The 17,452-nt window shown below is 35.8% G+C and overlaps 1 pseudogene; it reads right to left on the bottom strand.

Annotated features, from left to right (window-relative positions):
* Window positions 1-7,504: 7,504 nt before the first annotated feature.
* The window catches only part of LOC114317845 (protein EARLY-RESPONSIVE TO DEHYDRATION 7, chloroplastic pseudogene), a 29,076-nt pseudogene continuing 19,128 nt past the window's right edge, over window positions 7,505-17,452 (bottom strand).

Raw genomic sequence — 17,452 nt, 5'->3', positions numbered from 1 at the left:
TATGATTTTAGTACACGTAGAGTGGTCATACACTTGCATTTGTCACTTATTCAATGCGTTGGAGGGTTTTCCCTTTATGCCCTTAACATGAGTCATTGTGTATGCCTTCATGCCTAAACTTGCGAGCTATCATTTCAGTGTGTATTTGGGGTTATTTTGCCATGATATAACCCTGATTTTTGTCGGCGAAGCCATCTCATGCTTGGTCTTGGTAGGTGTAGTGTAATCTACCTTATTTACCTTGCATTCATCATGCCTTATGCCCTTTATGCTAGCTTGTTTTGGCTTCCTTCCATACATGTTTTAGACTCATTTTGACATGTTCTAGGACTATTTTGGATTGCCTTGACCATATGCTTCATGTTTTGCATAGTTGTAGTACAAATGTCTATGCTAGCTTCAAGCTTCGGGCACCATAGCATGCTTCATTTGTGTTGTGTACATGACATTTCAGAGCATGTAGCATTGCCATGTTCCTACTTCTTTCATGCTTTTAATGCCTTTAAGGGTGATGCTTTGTTGCCTTATTTGAGGCCTAGCATGTATGCCATCTTGCCTAGGTCCTTGAGCCCCATCTTAGCATGTTATGGTCTTTGTTTAGACCTAATTAAGCTCTGTCCATGGCTGGTTCATGCCTTTGTGCCATGTATTGCATGTCTCCTTTATAGTCCTGTTTGCTAGCTTTAATGCTTTAGGGCCTATGCATGCTATACTTGTATTGTTTGAATGATTTGGCATCATTTTATACCTTATTTCAGAGCTTATAGTGTTGTTACACTTCCACATTTGTCACTCTTGAGGGTTGTGCTCTTATGCCTAGTCAATGGGCCATTGCATGAGCATGCTTGCATATGCTCGTCATGCCTTTATTTTAGCATTATGGCCACTGATTTGGGCATGACTAAGGTCTGTCTATTTTGATTTAAGTCCATCGAGCATGTTATGTGAATGTTGTTACATTGCATTGAGTATGCCATATTGTTGCATTGCATTGTGTATGCATGCCTTACATTGTGTTTTGCATGCTTAAGTTGCATTACATGTTTGCATGCTTGAGTTGTATTGCATTTGTTTGGATTAGGTGTTAATCCAAGCACGAGAAACGAGGGAGGTTTCATACTTGAAGTGATGAAACGTGCCTCAATTCTCGATCGCCGACCCTCTTGATCATACATGATAGAGGTCAAAGCATTTATGTGTTTATGTGTGCATTCATTTCATATTGAATTCTGCAATTTGGCTTCTCGGCCATCATGCATCGAGATGCGTGATTGGTGGCCCGAGGGTCGAGAACTACACTCTCTTGAGCTCATGAAATGATAGGGAGGGTGGTTGTGCACATATATCTTGCAAATACATTGACATGCCCTTTCTTGCTCTCTATTGTAGCAAACTGGAGAAATGCAGCAAAAACTGGCCGGCCAGCCAGAAAAACTAGCTGGCCGACCACTTTTTCTGGTATACAGCAAAGAAAAATGGTCGGCAGGTGGTCTCCCACATCAACATCTGGTCGGCCATGCTCCTATAGGTCCCCATGGTGGAGTTGAAAGCTTTGTGCAATGTTCTGAGGTCAATTGCAAACAGAGGCAAGTTGGGGCATCGCGACGGATTTCCGAACGAGGCGACCGAGCATGCATGCACTCTTCTCCCTCTGAGGACATTGCTTTACTACTTTCCTTAGCTAGTTTATGCTTTGGTTTTGTACTTAATTAGCTAATGTGCGTAGCTATTCAATTTGTGTTGTAATAATTAGTTGTAGCTAGTTATTCAATTTTGTGATGTAATAATTAGTTTAATTAGCTTATATTAGCTAGTTAGCTCTTTATTCGGACCCTCCGTCGAGAGGGCCAACTGTTGTAATAAGCGTGCGTGTGCGTGATGCATGTCTTCCAACCCCCATTTCTTTCTCCCTTTTACTTAACCGCTTACGATGGTTAGTTTTAGGGCATATTTTGATTAGCATCCTTATGCTTCGCATGCGTGCATTCATCCATCTATTTTGCATGCATCGGGCTCGGCGCATCATACTAACTACATTGTATTTCAATACATTTACTTGAATACGTGTTCGACAACATGTTATCAAGTTGCATTTCATATGCCATTCTAGAATATCCGAGCCTATTTTAGTTGCATTTTTGCATGTGTTGCATTAGCCATCTTAACATGAACTAGGATCATGCATGATTTCTAACTAGTTCTCTGTTTTGGCTCGGAGTACACTGTGAGTGTTTACGCTTTAGCATACTGCATGTGTGTTATTGATTACCATGAAAGCATGCTTGCCATGAGGCTAATTGCTTAACTGATATAACTTCCTGAAAGCCTGTGGGTGAAGGTTGGATTGCTTGAATTGGAACATTTCATCAAAACCCCGATTTAGCCTACTTGCGAGTAGCAAACTTCAAACTGTTTTTAAACAAACAAATATGCAATGTTTTGTTCCAACTTAGGCGATCTAGTCTATACTTGTTTGCTGTGCGCATCACGTAGTAAGGTTAGATTAATAACCGGAATAAGAACACATGTGTTTTCAAAAATAAAATATCATGTTAGTAAAGGCCGATCTTTGATCGGGCGAGCGGGGGTGCTCATTGCATGACCTTCCCCTCTCGTATCCAAGTTCTCGTGCCGAGGCAACTTTGGTGATGACGGACACGTGGCCTTAGGCACGAGTCAGGGTTTCCTAAATTTCCCCCAAAATAAAATATTTAGGTGGTGACTCTGTATCTGGCAAAGTAGTCCATGTTTGGCACTTCTTTATAAAAATCAGTTTTTCAAAACGATTTGCCGAATTTGGACTCTTTGGTGACTTATCGGTCTCACATTGCACTTTATGAGATTAGATTCAAAACCATGGCACGAGTCCGAACTTGTAGTAGCCTAAAGAACAAAACAGAATTCGCGCCCTTCGCAGCACGGAGCCGGAGAGTTCTCAGGGCGGTCTACAACTATATTCAGAACTGTATTGTTATTTAATGATTGTCATGGGATGAATAATGGTTATTATTTCGAGGCGTTACATGACACCGAGCTTTACAAATTGCCACATCTTCTTGAGTGGTGAATGATTTTCCTTTCTTTGTTTTTGATGAACCTTCCATATTGATTTTGTAAAAAAACAAACAAGAAAAATATTTTGTAAATTGAAGGTTGTGAATTCAATTTGTGATTGGTTGTTTATATTTATAGGGAGTAAAAATATGATTATTTTTTTCTGTTTAATTTGTACCCATTAAAAAGAGTCGTTTCAAACTTTTAAGAGAAGAAGAAAAAGAGTCGTTGCTCAAACCCATGCGCATTCTAATGACAAAAGAGCATCGTTGGATTATTTATAACCCAACGGTTCAGCACTACCCTCTGGACCAATCTACCCACTTCATCTCCCAAGTCTACTCTCTTTGTGTCTCTCTCTCTCTCTATCTCTCTATCTCTTTGTCTCTCTTCATTCCAGAACCAGTCTTCAGCTCTCTCCCCCTCTCTCTCTCACCGTCTCCATTCTTCCCCACTCACTCTCTCCCTATGTCTCTCACCTTCTTCATCACCATAACCACAAGAGCCACCACCACCTCAACTGACAGAACCACCATTACATCCACCATCGATCTTTAACCCTCAAACCCCAAATTTCCTGCTCTCTTCTCCAACCCTCTTCTCCCTTTGTCTCTCACCTTCTTCATCACCACAACCACCACCACAACCATATGAACCACCACCACCACCACAACCAACAGAACCACCACCACACCCACTGCCGATCGCCAACACTCAAACCCCAAATTTCCTTTTCTCTTCTCCCTTTGTCTCTCACTTTCTTCATCACTACAACCACTGCCACAACTACAAGAACCACCATCACCACAACCAACAGAACCACCACTACACCTATCACCAATCTTCAATCCTCAAACCCCACATCTTCTCCACCACAACCCTTATCTCACACCTTCTTCTCACCATCTTCCTCTTTGATCTTTCTCCCTCCATTCTAAACCCTCTTCTTCAACGATCGAAACCCCAACCCTAACGAAAATGATCATCTCTCTCCTTCTTCGATCTATCTCTTCCTTTGTTCTTAACCTCTTCTCCAATGATCCTTCTCTCTAAAAAATGATCCAAACTCGAAACCCTAATGAAGAACATCCAAAGAAGACGAAGAAGATCAACCCGAAGCTGTAATCCAAACACGAAGATGAAACAAATGAAGCCAAATTCCTCTTCAAATTGCAGGTATTTTTTACGATATTATCTTGTTGAAATTCTTTTTTTTTTTTTTTGAAATTCATTGCTTGAAATTGCTGAAATTGATTGATTGAATTTGTTGAAATTGATTCATTCATATTGCTATTTATTCATTCATATTACTTGAAATTCCTGAAATTCAAATTTTATTTATTTATTTATTTTTTGTTTCAGATTGATTTATTATTGATTTTGAAATAAAAATGCTTTAGAATTTATTTATTTTTTGGTGGATTTTTAGGTGAATTTTGCTTCTATTTTGGAACTTTTTGTTGGGAATAATGATGAGAAAGGGAGGGAGAGAGGGAGGAAACAGTTGGTTTTGGTGACTTGCCAGCTTTGGAAATTGCTAAAACAAACCATTGGAGAACACTTTTGGCCCAGACCTGCTATAAAATGGCTTTGGCATCTCCAATGGTAAACCATTGGAGGTGCTCTAAGATATACAATTCATGAGAATCAAATTTGGAATGAATTTTTTATATGAGAATGTTTTTTATTTGGAATGACTTGAAATGTAAGATTTTCAAACATTTCAAAAGGAGCACAAAAATAACTTGAAATATGGGATTTTTCAAACATTCCAAATATATGCGAGATTCTTCAAATATTTTAAAAGGAGTACAAAAACTCCTTAGTAAGTTTTGGACAAATGTATAATTTCAAACTATAACATTCCAATGTAACACTCAAACATAACAGTCCAATGTAACACTCCAAAAAAACTTCATAGTGTAACACTCTAATGTAACACTCTAATATAACACATAAAAAAACTCCTTAGAGTAATTTTTCCAAACATAACACTCTAATGATGTGGAATTTTTTAAATTATTCCAAAAGGAGTACAAAAATTTCTTAATAAGTTTTGGATAAATGGATAATTTCAAACTATTGGGAAAAGTATACTAAGAAATTGTTTAGTGTTTTTGTGTGTGTTACATTAGAGTGTTATGTTTGCGATTACATTAATTGGAGTGTTACGTTTGGGATTAAATTAATTAGGGTGTTACGTTTGAAAAAAAATACACTAATGAGGTTTTTTGTGTGTTACATTGGAGTGTATTACATTGGTATTACGTTTGGAAAAAGTACAGTAAGGAGTTTTTAGTGTGTTATATTGGAGTGTTATATTATTAGAATGTTACATTGGAGTGTTAGGTTTTTATTCATAATGTGAGATTTGTTCCAAATTGAGGAAAAATCCTAAATCTTTATAGTGCAGATTGCCCCAAATGTGTAATTTCACATTTGGAAAAACCTATTTTTATTCCTAAAAAATTAAATCTAAACATGTAAATAACTACCCTTTTGTGTAATTTTTACTTTAATGGGACTTTTGAGTTTATAAGAAAAAATGAAGGACTAAACAATTTACAAGGTCACATTTTAGGATTTATTAGTGCTTTACCCTTAATTTATTTGGTCTTGATTTTCGAATAAAGTAGTCCTTTATTTTACAAGAATGTTATTTGCCACCTCATTTTTTCTTCTATCTCATGTCATAACCTAGTTGGGTTTGTATTTAAATAAAGTATATGTAAAGAAAAATTATCCTGTTTAAGAGAGACAAAGAAAAAATGGTGATTCAAGAGTTAAAGGTTCAATTAAAGGGATGTTTTCTTACTTTATTAATTTCATTTAGCCAACGAAGGTACGTTTCTATTATTTATTTATTTATTAGATTAGGAAGCAAATCTCAATAACAAAATCGATAAAAGATCGGATTAATCTAATACAGCAGCATCACAAAATCTCAAAAAAAAAAAAAAGAAGATAAAAATCTCTATAGAATGAAGGATCCAAACCTCCATAAAGGAAGAGAAAAGCCCCTCACAAGGAAGGGAAACGAACCTTCACACAAGAAGGATTATTACATCAACAAACTAAAAATTTTAAAATTAAACAGAAAAAAAAGTTAGATCCAATTGGTCACTAAACTCATTCAAAACTCTGCTGCTTTGCAACTTTTAACTTGAAATCTGAAGACCCACCCTCCACTGGTCAAGATAGAACATTGAGGTTGAGTTTGTCAATTATCTTAAAATAAATGCGTTATCCTGCGTCGACTTTCAGACTCTAGAAAGATCTGAAGTCAGATCTTAAAATTTTAGGCTAGAGGATGGAGAAAGGTAAGGCAATGATAGCCGGACTAGTAAAGCAAAAATCATAGATGGAGGAGGATCAGAAAGAGGGAGAGGATAGGGAGATTAGAGAAGTGGGAGAACCACTGCTGTCTCCCTCTCCCCTTGAAGAAAAATCTAGAGAGAAAAGAAAGAGAGTTTTAGGGTTTAGAGAGTTCTAGGTATTGAATTCAAAATTCTGTTAGTTTAAATTCTGCATAACTGCTATGGTTATATATATATACACTAGCGGTGGGGCACATGCAATGCGTACGCAACTCAAAAAAAATTATAATATGAGAATAATGATTTGTCTTCAATTATTTTTTTAAGTTTCATTTTTTAAATTTTTTTAGGAACAATCCAAATAATGTTGTAGTGAAGAAAAAAAAAACCTTTTAAAAAAAAACTAATGAAAAAAACAAATATTTATTTTTAATTTTAATATCTTTTGGTGTCATCTTTATTGTCTATAATTTTTTTTATTTGCTTAATCAAATTTAAAATTAGAACACTTGTATCAAAGAGATTACAGTGAAATAAATTTGACATATATGAAGAAAATCAACCATTATAGTCAATGAAATTTGACATACATGAACAAAAACAATACTAACATATTAATATAAAAATGAAAATAATAAAAACTCAAAACACAGACAAACAAACCAAAATAGAAATTTTAAGCACACTGAATTGTTTTCTTAAAAACACACACACACACAATCAAGTAAACGAACAAACGAATTTTAAGATTTTATCACATAAAAGACACCAAATATTTTCATAATGTCTAAGGTCCCTCAATTTGATCTAGAGAAATTTCATCCATAGAATTTCTCTGGACTTCCTAGAGAAATTTCTCTCCAGAGAAATTCCCATTCAGAGAAATTTCTCTCCAGAATTTCTCTGGACCTCTGAGAGAATTTCTCTCCAAACAACAAATTTCTCTGAGTTTGTTTTATTGAAATTTCACTGAGTTGTCTCGGTAAATTTCACTGAGTGTACCAAACAAACAAAACAAACAAACAAACAGTATAAATACATACATATGACTTCACCAATTTTACTCAATTAAAGGCAGATAAAATTAAACAAATTTCTCTGAGTTTGTTTTTTTGAAATTTCACTTAGTTGTCTCAGTAAATTTCACTGGGTTTCATCCTCTTCGTCAAAACCTCATTGCCCCATTTCAATCTATCAACAGTCACATCACCACACCACAAAATCCCCTTGATCAGCTGCCCCGACCCTGTCGCAATTAGCTTTGCTGCAGTCCCACTATAATCCTCTACATTTGTCGCCAACGTGGTCCAGTACGCAGCACACTGCTCCTCCATCAGCTCCTTCTTCTCCTCCGACTCCAAATCCTTCGGTGCAATCTCCTTCACAACCGTTACATCCATCACCTCCGATTTCTTCCCCTTCTCCGACATCTTCTATACCGAAAAGCTACTGTAATGCTCCAAAACTTCATCAAACTCTTTCAACAAACCTTCTGGCCCCTTGGACGCAATCATCAGCCCGTAATTCAACAAATTATCCAGATCAATCACCGATCCCTTCTTTCCACTACTCTCATCATCGCTCGCATCCGAATCCGAATCTGAATCGTCCACTTTCAGAGTGCGGAGAGAGAAGAAGTAATGCAATTCATCCAGTTTAACCACAGCCTCATCTTTACCCAGTAGCCATTGGATCTCGTCGGCAACGTGGCCATTGGCAGTGGAACACAAGGAGGAATGGAAGGTGTAGACTGTTGCTTTAGAGAGAGAACATTTTAGAGAGAGAAAGAGATGTAGAGATAATAGAGAGAGGAGAATAGGTGAATTTAGCAGAAGAAGACAGAGTTTATACAGAGAGAAAAAAAAAGGATTGACTTGAGAGAGTTAATTTTCTCTGTGATATATTGGTGTGGAAGTTGAGGGACCTTAGACATCATAATATAATATTGTGGATTTCTTCCATTACTAAAAATGGAAAAGGGACCTTAGACTAATTTTCCCCAAAAACAATACTAAAATATTAATATAAAAATTAAAATAATAAAAACTCAAAACACAGACAAACAAACCAAAATAGAAATTTTAGGCACACTGAATTTTTTTCTTAAAAAAAAACACACACACACACACACACACAATCAAGTAAACGAACAAACGAATTTTAAAAAACTGAATTTATACAAGAAAAAAAAGTAAAACAGGAAAAACAAAACTGAATGTAAATGTTCTAAAAAAGAGAATATAAATATACAAAAGATACAAAATAGAAAAATATAGAATCTGAGACACTTAGAACACTTCTAGTCAAAAAGATTTGATGGACACAAAGAAAAATAAACAATTACACAAAAATACAAACTTAAGACACTTAGAACACTTATAGTCAAGGGGATTTGATAAATACAAATAAAAATAAACTAAAAAAGATTTGATATACATGGAAAAAATTAACCATTAGTAAAATAAAAGTGTAGCAATTAAAATCACTTATATAAAACTTTTACGAAAGCTCCATATCTCGGCCAAATTGAAACGTAAAATCTCAAAAAACACCTCTAGACCGTTGCTCGATTGCGCTCCATGGGGAACGGGTTGGCCATGGCTTGTCCCTCCCAGCACTTGATTTTGCACACCATTTTTTACGCCTTTGATTTGCTTCCTTAAAGAAAATCAATGCTTAATTTTTTTTTAAATGCTGTACCAACCAACCAAGAGTGTCAAGATCCATTTTCTCTCTCTAAAAAGTTGAAGATCCATAACTTTTTTTTTGCTCCAAGCTAAAAGAAGTCAGACCCTTGCTCTTTCTCTCTTAAGCTTCAGCTTTTCTGATCGACTGATGCCACCACACACCACCTCCGTTCTTGCCGTCTGTTGCTTGTCCCAGACCAGCACTGACGACACATTGCAGCCGTCAGTACCGCTGCCCTCGCGCTATCTGGGTTGCCGATCTAGGCATGGCAAAAAAAAAAAACCTTGAATAGAGAGAAATGAAAATGGTGAAATGATTTGGGAACTGCACAGCAGTTTGGGAGACAAATGAGGGAAAGTGGGAATGTGGAAGTGATGAAAAATGATGGGGCTTTTTTTTTTTTTGGGGAGGGGGGGGATTCCACGTTCTCTTTGGAGCTTAACTATCAATGTATATGTAGGACCCATATATGTGTGGCTTTCACATCATTAATGATTGAGATCCGGAGTTGTAGAATTTAAAAGAGAGGTCTCAATCATTGTTGTGAAAGTGATTAGTTATGATTGATAAAAGGTCAAGAAATCAAGTGAAGAGCTTACTTTATATAATAATATAGATAGTATGGATATTAATTTTTTAAGTAGAAAACACAAGTTTTCTTTTATTTTCTTTTCTCTCCCAACTTCACTAATTTTCTTTCTTTTCCTTTCTCCTTTGCATTTCAAAGCAGACTTTAAAAATTGATTGTCACAAAATCAATCTTCCTATGCAATAATATTTGTATCCATATGAACAATTGGATTATTTGGACTATTTTAATCAATTAATTCTTAATTTAATTTGAAAAAGGGTTTTTTTTTAGGTTGGTAACAATTTGCAAGAGCAGGAAAATTAAAACCCTAAATTGCAATTAGACAATAAAATGATTTGAAATAGAGAACCTAGGGTAATGGATTCATCACTAGCCACTTCACCGAATTGTGGACTTAGGTTTAATGAGAGTATGCCTTTGAAATGAACAACCCTAAACTACAAGTTCAAGTTGTTGACAAGACAAATGAGGTGTCAAACCTACCGAAATGAACTATCTCCAACCGGCACAAGTTGTCCACACTAAGTTAGGGTTGTGGCACAACTTGTCTAGTCCAAGCATAATTCGTCTAACGTCTCCAATGTTGGAACAATCTTCTATGTAAATAAAATAATTTGAAACAGTTGAAACAAAATAAAATAAAACTTACAGTATTTATTTTGTAGAACCGAATTAATAATTCAAAGACCAAGTCGAGTGTGTGACACTCTGTTCTTAAGACAGATTCACCCCGCTACGATGCTTACGGTTGAGTGGCGTCTATCTCCCAGGATACAATAATCTTCACAAAATTGTTGTAGCACACCAAACAAAATTGTACGGCGAACCAAAACTTGTGTTCTAATACTCTCTTTAATTTATTCTAAATATAAAATGAAGAATAATGCAAAAGTAGAAAATTCTGGACAGCAATGAGACAAAATTTAGACTGATTTTAGGATACTTTAACATTGCTGGAATGTAGTATTTATAGGCAGCTACAAATGACCCGAACAGGTGCATTAAGGAAATGAATAGGTGCAAAACTGGACAGATTCAAAATTTGAATTCAAACAGATTTAGTGACTGTTACAAACTGTAACTGCAGCACAATTTCGGACAGGTTTGAACCTGATACAACAGATATAAATATTGTTTCAAAACTGCTTGGGCAGTTAAGAAATTTGAAACTGTCTAACAGATTAAAACTGTTTGGAATTTTCGGACTGAATGGACAGAAAAATAATTCAATTATTTGGCACAAACTTTGAATTAAATTTTGTCCAAAAAATTAATATTATAACCAACCCAACCCACACCTGCGCCCGGCACAGCTGGACGGACGGCGGCGGCATGCGCGTGTGTGGTGGTTTGGGCTAAGGTTCACTTTGTCCATAACTCCTCCCTTCTACAAACTTGGGTGCCCCTTGGGGCCCAACCCAAGTGTTGTAAGCTAGAGTTTATATACACAAATAAACTCTCTTAAAATTTCAATGTGGCACAACCCATTCAAAAGAAACCCACATGTAAATCTTTAAATGTCCATTCTTTGAACTCGAAAACGACGTCAACTTCCCATTCACTCATAAATGGTTTTGACGAACCGTCTTCACCGTGTGACTTGCCACGCGGCAAGGAACACTTCACCTCTTCGGACCTACCCCAAAAGACATTTGGGGCCCACTCAATTTTGGGCTCAAAGTCGGTCCAAAATAAGCCTATATAAACCAACTTTCCAACAAATCCCCCACATGAATGGAATTTGACGGAGAGAAAATGCAACAACATGATCTAATTACAGAGAGTACAGAAATTGGAAATATTTTGCAAAGGATAGGTAGCTTTTGGCTTTGAACCTTCCCTTGTGAGACACTATCGGATTTACTAGCTAACCAGTGAACATGATGTCTTGAACTGCTCAGCCGTTTGTGTAAACCAAGACAATAGAACTCACACAGTATATCCCCAGACACAGTTTAGTTCGCACTATTGTGCTCATTTTGGCCCTAAACAACCTGGTCTTTCATGAGTGCTCTAAAGACTTGTAGCCCTTCACAAATCTTATAGAACCGACCCAGTGCACACTCACATAGGTGATTCTCATGAAGAGTATCCTGCTATACTCCACTAGGTTAACCTAGATATAAGAATCATTAAAATTTTACTTAACCTAAAACGCTATAAACATCACTATTTCATCATAGAAATGGGTAGGAGTTAGACTCCCCAGTGATCCTTCTAAGTCATTCACAACTCGGTTGTCCCTTTGAACCTAGATCTTGGGATCTCCAGTCAACTAGGTTGGGTTGCCGTTGTGGTAATCTTATTTAATAGGCTTTAGTCCCATTCCCCTTGATGAATTCTCAACTAACTCTCTTGCTAACCCTTTGGTTAGTGGATCCGCTATGTTGTCTTTAGACTTCACATAATCAATGAAAATAATTCCATTAGAGAGTAGTTGTCTTACGGTATTATGTCGACGACGAATGTGCCGTGACTTACCGTTATACATATGACTCTGTGCTCTACCTATAGCTGATTGACTATCGCAATGTATGCATATAGCAGGCACTGGTTTAGGCCAAATTGGAATATCTTCAAGGAAGTGGCGAAGCCATTCTGCTTCTTCCCCAGCTTTGTCTAAAGCTATAAATTATGATTCCACAGTAGACCTAGCAATGCAAGTCTGTTTGGAAGATTTCCACGATACAGCCGCCCCACTAAGAGTAAAGACATACCCACTGGTGGACTTTGAGTCTCTAGTATCCGATATCCAATTTGCATCACAATATCCTTCAAGTACTACTAGATATCTAGTATAATTAAGCCCAATGTTACGAGTAAATCGGAGATATCTTAGAACCCTTATAATTGCTTTCCAGTGTTCTACTCCCGGATTACTCGTATATCTACTTAATTTACTTACTGCATAAGCTATATTCAGGCGAGTGCAGTTCATCAAGTACATTAAGCTTCCAATAATTTGGGCATACTCTAATCGAGAAATACATTCCTGTACATTCTTGGAAAGATACAAATTAACATCTACAGGTGTTCCAGCAAGATGATCATCATCTTTGCTGAATTTATCAAGTATTTTCTCAATGTAATGAGATTGTGACAAAGCATATCCTTCTGATGTTTTGGTAATTTTCATACCAAGAATTACATCAGCAATGCCCATGTCCTTCATGTCAAAATGTTTATTCAACATTTTCTTGATAGTTTTAATCATATCATTATTACTACTTATGATGAGCATATCATCTACATAAAGACATACAATGACATAACCTTTGTCTATGTTTTTAATATAAATACATTTGTCACACTTATTAATTTTAAATCCATTTGACATCATTGCCTTGTCAAATTTCTCATGCCATTGCTTTGGCGCTTGTTTTAAACCATATAATGATTTAACAAATTTACACACTTTCTTTTCTTTCCCTGGAACAGAAAACCCTTCTGGTTGTTCCATGTAAATTTCTTCATTTAACTCACCATTTAAGAAAGTGGTTTTCACATCCATTTGATGAATTTCTAGATTGTATAGAGATACAATGGCAATTAGCATTCTAATGGGGTGAGTTTGTGTCAAAGTAATCAAGACCTTCTCTTTGTCTAAAACCTTTGACCACAAGTCTTGCCTTGTATTTGTCAATTGATCCATCTGCTTTCATTTTCCTTTTGAAAATCCACTTGTACCCAAGAGGTTTACACCCTGGTGGCAAGTCCACTAATTTCCAAGTGTGATTTTGCAAGATGGATTCAACTTCATTGTTGACAGCTTCTTTCCATAAAGGAGCTTCAGGACTGAACATAGCCTCTTTAAAAGTTAAAGGCTCATTTTCTAACAAATATGTTAGAAAATCTGGACCAAAAGATTTTGAGGTTCTAGCACGTTTACTACGCCTAGGTTTTTCTTCCTCATTTTGGTCTAACTCTTGCTCTTGTTCTTGATCATGTTCTTGATCTTGACTAGTAATAGCATCATGAGATCTTTTATTGTTACTAGTCTCTTGTCCAGTCTTATTTGGAAATACATGTTCAAAGAAAGATGCATTCCGAGACTCAATAATAGTATTTACATGCATTTCGGTATGTTCTGATTTATGAATCAAAAACCGATATGCACTACTATTCTTAGCATAACCAATGAAAATGCAATCAATGGTCTTAGGACCTATCTTAGTCTTTTTAGGACTAGGAATAGCTACTTTAGCCAAATACCCCCACACTTTTAAGTATTTGTAGGATGGTACTCTTTCATGCCACAATTCATAAGGTGTTTGATTCACTTTCTTTCGGGGTACTATATTAAGTATATAATTAGCAGAAAGTATTGCTTTCCTCCACAAGTTCTGAGGTAATCCAGAACTTATTAACATGGCATTCATCATTTCTTTTAAAGTCCTATTTTCCCTTTCAGCAATTCCATTTTGTTGAGGTGAGTAAGGAGCGGTGGTTTGATGAATTATTCCATCTTCTTTACAAAATTCACCAAAAGGTGATTCATATTCATCACCTCTATCACTTCTAAGTTTCTTGATTTTCTTACCAAATTGATTTTCAACTTCATTCTTATATTGAATGAAAGTTTCCAAAGTTTCATCCTTGGTTCGAATTAAATAAACATAACTATATCTAGTATAGTCATCTATAAAAGTGATAAAATACTTTTTCCCACCTCTAGTTTGAATTGATTTAAAATCACAAATGTCACTATGAATTAATTCAAGTGGTTCCGTACTTCTTTCAATTGAATGAAAAGGAGTTTTTGATAATTTTGCCTCAACACAAATTTCACATTTATGATTTGAATCAATTGCAAATTTAGGTAAACATTTCATATTAATTAAACTACGCAAAGATCCATAATTAACATGTCCTAGTCTACCATGCCACAAATTTGAAAACTCAAGAAAGTAAGAATAAGATGTATTATTATTAATAACAGAGGGTACAACGGTCATTACATTTAACTTGAAAAGTCCATCAGACATGTAACCTTTTTCTACATACATCCCATTCTTAGTAAGTATAAATTTATCACTCTAAAAAACTAGCCTAAACCCATTCTTGCTCAACAGAGATCCGGAAACAAGATTCTTGCGAATATCCGGTACATGCGGCACATTGTTGAGAGTGAGTTTCTTTCCAGATGTCATCTTAAGTAGAATCTTTCCTTGTCCTTCAACTTTGGAAGTTGAGGAGTTGCCCATAAACAGTTGTTCACCATTGTCCACAGTAGAATAAGATGTGAACATCTTTTTGTCGGCACAAATATGACGAGTAGCACCAGTGTCCACCCACCATTATTTAGGATTTCCGACAAGATTTGCCTCGGAAATAACTGCAGAAAGATTGATGTCATCGACACCATTGGAAATATTGTCCACTTCGGTCATATGGGCTTGAGCAGGCTTCTTGCTTGTTCTTCTATTGCTTTTGCCTTGGCTACGGCAATCTTTGGCCCGATGTCCCTCTTTGTCACAAATATAACATTTGCCATTAAACTTGTACTTTTTGTTTCCCCCTCCCCCTTTAGAGCCTTGTGATGAACTTTCTCCAGAAGACTTTCGTTTCTTGGTTTTTTAAGCATGTTCCACCGCATTGGCCTTAGACTCCATAGGATGCTTACCAGCCTGCTTTTCAGAATTGCAGTTGTCCTCCTCAATCCTTAAACACACAATTAACTCGTCCATAGAAATTTCTTTGTGCTTGTGTTTGAGGTAGTTCTTGAATTCCTTCCAGCCTTTTGGTAATTTTTCAATTAAGGCTGCAACTTAGAAGGATTCACTGTGAGACATGCCTTCTGCGTGAATGTCATGCAGAATGAGTTGAAAATCTTGAGCTTGGTTGATCACAGTTTTTGAATCAACCATTACAAAATCCATGAATCTACCAACCACAAATTTCTTTGAGCCGGCATCTTCCGTTTTGTACTTTTTCTCCAACGATTCTCAAAGTTCCTTTGTTGTCTTGATTGGACTGTAGACGTTGTATAATGTGTTGTCAAGTCCGTTCAAGATGTAATTCTGGCAAAGGAAATCGGCATGTTTCCAAGCATCAACCGCAGCAACCACTTGCCAGTCGGTTTCATCATCTTTTAGGATAGGAGCATCTTCACGGAGTAAACGAGCCAGGTTCAGAGTTGTAAGATAGAACAACATTTTCTGTTGCCATCTTTTAAAGTCAGTTCTTGAGAACTTCTCTGACTTCTCTCCATGATTTATTGGTACTGTCACCACATGAGAGGGGGTTGGTGCAATTGCAGCCACCACAGTAGTACTTGTTTGGGCATTTGTTTCAGTAGGCATCAATTCTAATTTATAAAACAAAATTATAATTAGAATTTACACTACACAGAAAATTAAACCAAATGCACAGAATTAAATTCTGTAAAAAATAAAAGAAACAAGAATGTAACTTTTATTTTTCAATTAATTTGGAAATAAAATAAAATTTTATTCAACCAAATTAATTCCACACAGGAAATTAAATTCTGTAAAATAAAAGAAATAAGAATTTAACTTTTATTTTTCAATTAATTTGGAAATAAAATAAAATTTTATTTAACCAAAATAATTCCACACAGAAAATTAAATTCTGTAAAATAAAAGAAATAAGAATATAACTTTTATTATTCGATTAATTTGGAAATAAAATAAAATTTTATTTAACCAAATTAATTCCACACAAGAAATTAAATTCTGTTAAATAAAAGAAATAAGAATATAACTTTTATTTTTCAATTAATTTGGAAATAAAATAAAATTTTATTCAACAAAATTAATTTCACACAGAAACTTAAATCTCTTGTAACACTCCAATAATTAAAATACTGAAACAAAATTTTAATTAATGAAAACTCAGAAAATAAATTCTAAAAACCAAAATTAATTTTCTGACAAAATTCCACAAAAATATATTTTGAATTGTTAATGACACCAGTATCGTACTACTAGTTGTCAAAGAAAATAGACAGTATATTACTACTATCTGTCAAATAACATATAATCACTATTTGTTTTTCCAACCAAAAGATTATTTTGTATATCCACAGAAAATAATTTTCTATAAACGAAGAACGGAAAAAAGGAAACATACGAAAAATTCTGCAAACAGAATAATTCAAATATGTCTTAAGCTAACCTTCCCTTGTGAGACACTATCGGATTTACTAGCTAACCAGTGAACATGATGTCTTGAACTGTTCAGCCGTTTGTGTAAACCAAGACAATAGAACTCACATAGTATATCCCCAGACACAGTTTAGTTCTCACTATTGTGTTCATTTTGGCCCTGAACAACCTAGTCTTTCATGAGTACTCTAAAGATTTGTAGCCCTTCACAAATCTTATAGAACCGGCCCAGTTCACACTCACATAGGTGATTCTTATGAAGAGTATCCTGCCATACTCCACTAGGTTTACCAAAGATTGCTGTAGCAAAGGCAAAAGCAATAGAAGAACAAGCAAGACACCTGCTGAAGCCCATATGATCGAAGTGGACAATCTTTCCAATGGTGTCGATGACATCAATCTTTCTGCAGTTATTTCCGAGGCAAATCTTGTTGGAAATCCTAAAGAATAGTGGGTGGACACTTGTGTTACTCGCCATATTTGTGCCGACAAAAAGATGTTCACATCTTATTCTTCAATGGACAAGAGTTAGACTCCCAGTGATCCTTCTGAGTCATTCACTACTCGGTTGTCCCTTTGAACCTCGATCTTGGGATCTCCAGTCAACTAGGTTGGGTTGCCGTTGTGGTAACTCTTATTTAATAGGCTTAAGTCCCATTCCCCTCGATGAATTC

The sequence above is a fragment of the Camellia sinensis genome, chromosome 11, assembly GCF_055761805.1.
Source record: "Camellia sinensis isolate YWXY chromosome 11, ASM5576180v1, whole genome shotgun sequence".
NCBI lineage: Eukaryota > Viridiplantae > Streptophyta > Magnoliopsida > Ericales > Theaceae > Camellia > Camellia sinensis.
The sequence above is the reverse complement of the archived record's forward strand: the minus strand, read 5'-3'. Positions and strand labels throughout refer to the sequence as shown.